At 47.3% G+C, this 3,834-nt stretch overlaps 1 long non-coding RNA gene and 1 pseudogene across 1 annotated transcript; one reads left to right on the top strand and one right to left on the bottom strand.

The window, feature by feature from the left end:
* Positions 1–1,731: 1,731 nt before the first annotated feature.
* Gm51469 lies at positions 1,732–2,818 on the bottom strand. Its single transcript, XR_003946724.1, has 3 exons — positions 2,669–2,818; positions 2,447–2,561; positions 1,732–2,023 (listed from the first exon to the last, which is right to left on the bottom strand). It is a non-coding gene; the product is annotated as a predicted gene, 51469 (long non-coding RNA).
* On the top strand, positions 2,780–3,752 carry Gm18126 (predicted gene, 18126; annotated as a pseudogene).

The following is a 3,834-nucleotide window of genomic DNA, read 5'->3' as shown; positions in this document are numbered from 1 at the left end:
CTCGTATCATGTGGATTCTTTGTGTGTGTGTGTGTGTGTGTGTGTGTGTGTGTGTGTGCTTAATTACACTTTACAATAGTTTAGTTTGGGAGCTGTAGGGATGGGTGTGTGTGTGTGTGTGTGTGTGTGTGCTTAATTACACTTTACAATAGTTTGGTTTGGGAGCTGTAGGGATGGGTTCTTCCTTTGCAAGAGCAAAGAACCTACTTCCCAGCATCCATATGGTGGGTCACAACCATCCATAACCTTGAGTTTGAGAAGATCCAATAGATGGCACACATACACGAATGCGGGCAAACAGTCATACACATAACATAAATAATCTTTAAAAAGTACAAGTCAGTGTATGTGGGAGCACACACATGCTAGTGTAGGCATGGCATGGCATGTGTGTGTGTGTGAGAGCACACATGCTAGTGTAGGCATGTCACATTAGTGTAGGCATGTCATGGCATGTGTGTGTGTGTGAGAGCACACACATGCTAGTGTAGGCATGGCATGGCATGTGTTTGTATGTGGGAGCACACACATTAGTGTAGGCATGTCATGGCATGTGTGTGTGTGTGGGAGCACACACATGCTAGTGTAGGCATGTCATGGCGTGTGTGTATGTGGGAGCACACACGTTAGTGTAAGCATGTCACATTAGTGTAGGCATGTCATGGCATGTGTGTGTGTGTGGGAGCACACACATGCTAGTGTAGGCATGTCACATTAGTGTAGGCATGGCATGGCATGTGTTTGTATGTGGGAGCACACACAGTGTAGGCATGTCATGGCATGTGTGTGTATGTGGGAGCACACACAGTATAGGCGTGCCATGGCATATGTGTGGAGATCAGTGGGTGCACATTAGTGTAGGCATGTCATGGCGTATGTGTGGAGATGAGGGGGTACCTTTTGGGAAGCAGTCCCTCTTTCTACCTTGTGAGGAGCCAGGGATCATCATACTCAGGCTGCCAGGCTTGCAGGCGGCACCTTTACCCATTGAGCCATCTCACTGGCCTGTTTCGTGAATTCTTTTCATCATTTTTCAAAAGAAAGACTATCTCTTTAAGGTCAGTGTTTCCGGGCGCTGCTAATTACAAGGAAGCTGTAGTTGCAACCTTGACCTGTTTCAAGTGTTATGTGGAGGACTTTGGGATCGAGGCCCCATCGGGGCTTTGTGGCAGTTCCTTATAAAGAAAAGGTGCTGCTGAGCTGCCATAACCCTCATGCCTGGGACTTAAAGATAGTAGCTGTTAGTAAAATGGGCAACTGTTGAGATCTAAGTTTCTGTTACAGGAGCCTTAATAAAAATGCAGGAGCAGCCGAAATACAAAATCCCACTTTGGACCTGGAGATGTAGCTCGGTGTTAGAATACTTCTTACCATGACAGGGTCTGGGTCCAGTCGCCAGGGTAGACCAGACAGTACTGTCATCTGCAGTCAACTTGGTATTGTCTTTTTATGGGTCTCTCTTTGTAGCCCTGGTTGTCCTGAAACTTGCTCTGTAGAGCAGGCTGGCCTCGAACTCAGAAATCCACCTGCTTCTGCCTACTGAGTTCTGGGCTTAAAGGTGTGCGCCACCACTGCCCAGCTGTTTTTTCATTTTTAAATAAATTAATTAAAAATTTGTGTTTACAGGCCACATGTGTGTGGGTGTCCACAGAGCTAGAGACCCTGTAGCTGGAGTTACAGGGAGTTATGTAGGTACTAGAATAAAATTCAGGTCTTCTGGAAGATTCGTGGTTTTTTTTTTTTTTTTTAAGATTTATTTATTTATTTCATGTATATGAGTACACTGTTACTGTTTTCAGTCACACCAGAAGAGGGCATCAGATCACATTGTAGATGGTTGTGAGCCACCATGTGGTTGCTGGGAATTGAACTCAGGACCTCTGGAAGAACAGTCAGTGCTCTTAACTGCTGAGCCATCTCGACAGGCCTCATAGCATTCACGGTATACATTAGACATATGCCTCTAAATGGGTCACACTGTACACTTGAGAGTCAGGAACCTTGCTTCCAACTCAATGAAAACCTGAGGAAATGATAAACAATGTAAGGCCGAGTGACCTATATACTGGCTTGCTTAGGTCTCACCCCATGTCCTTAATGTGGAGTTTCCCCATTAACTGTGTTATGAAGGGGTACCTGCTGGGCCATGAGTGCGGAGAAGGGCTGGGTTGCAGAAAAGGACAGAAAGAGGGGGGGGGGGGGGGGAGAGAGAGAGAGAGAGAGAGAGAGAGAGAGAGAGAGACCCAGAACACATGGAAACAGGTGGAAGCAGAGAGTGCATGCGCAGGCAGTCCTTTTACATGCAGCAGTGGATGGCGGCAGATGGTGACATAAGCCGTTGCTAGGTCCTTGGCAAGATCCTGGTACACTAACATTCCAGTACGGCTCTTTTACAGGCAGCAGGGGAAAAAATGAGATGGTGACTCAGAGATTTGCACTAAGGTACCTTTCCCAGGAAGAGCAGTCTTGCTGGCAGATCTGGAAACGGTTTGCATGGGCATTGACCTGGTATCTTCAGAGGAAGCACTTTCAACTACTGCAAGATGATTCCATTTGGGTTTCTGAAAATGGGAGCAATATAAAGAATCACAAAGGAGATAGCTCCAGCCGTGTTGAACACAAAGACTTTTTAATCTCGAGAACTCAGAGTTATTGTCAAAATAGGTACCTGCATGAGTCACAGATCCAGAGCAGAAACAAGCCACTCGGTGAGAAACGTGAGCGGCACGGGTTTGCAGGTGTGACGAAACCATCATCCTGCCAGTGGGTTAAAACTTAAAAAGAGCAGAAACCCCACAGGTGTCGTGAATGTGACAGATGCATTGATGACGCTGTTAGTCAGGGATCACCTGTAGGAGGGAAACCGTATCGGCATAGTACGTGCCTCAGGGCTTTCCATTCACCACACTGCCTATCATCAGAGGGCTGCTTTAGTCAGCATTCACACCCAGGGGAGGAACCGGAGACATGAGATCAATCCAGAGACCACTTCAACAGAGTCTCTTTGATTACCAGACCAGTGACACAGAAGGCAAGTCCTATAGACGTGACAGTTGTGGGAAGAGCAAGGGTCTCATCAACAAGAGCTTCAATCAGCATTGATTGTGACTACAGGACTCACACAGGAGAGAAACCTTATAGATGTGAAGAATGTGGCAGAAGCTTTAGTCAGAGCTCAATATTCCAGTACCACCAGAGGGCACACACGGGGTCCATCGGAGGGTCCACTGGGGTAAAACTCCTATAGGTGTGAAGAATGCGGTAAGGGCTTCAGTCAAGGTACACATGTTCACATACATCAGAGGATCCACACTGGGGAGAAACCCCACCAATGTGATGTGTGTGTGGCGAAGGCTTCAGCCATAATTCACTATGAATGTGCCACCCAAGAGTCCCCACTGGAGAGAGATCCATGTGAAGCATGTGGGAAAGGCTTTATCCAAAATACAGATGCTCACACAGGGGAGAAGCCCTATACCTGTGAAGAACATGGGGAAAGCTGCAGTCAGGCTTCTAACCTTCAAGAACCTCAGAATGTCCATACCGGAGAGAAGCGATTCATATGTGAAACGTGGGAAGGGCTACGGTCACGCCTCGCATCTTCAAGCCCGCCAGAGAGTCCATACTAGAGAAACCATACAAATGTGATGTGTGTGGGGAGGGCCTCTGTTGGGGGGTCAGCTCTTCATGCTCATCAGACAGTCCACTCAGGAGAGAAACCCTACACGTGTGAAGAGTATGATAGGAGCTCTAGTCAGCCCATGGGAATCTGAGTTCGAATCCCTACTATCCATGTAAGAAGCTGGGTGTGGCCAGGTCTATAACCCTAGTGCT

This window comes from Mus musculus, chromosome 7, assembly GCF_000001635.26.
Source record: "Mus musculus strain C57BL/6J chromosome 7, GRCm38.p6 C57BL/6J".
Lineage (NCBI taxonomy): Eukaryota > Metazoa > Chordata > Mammalia > Rodentia > Muridae > Mus > Mus musculus.
Note: the sequence above shows the minus strand (reverse complement) of the source record. Positions and strands in the feature narration are given on the sequence as shown.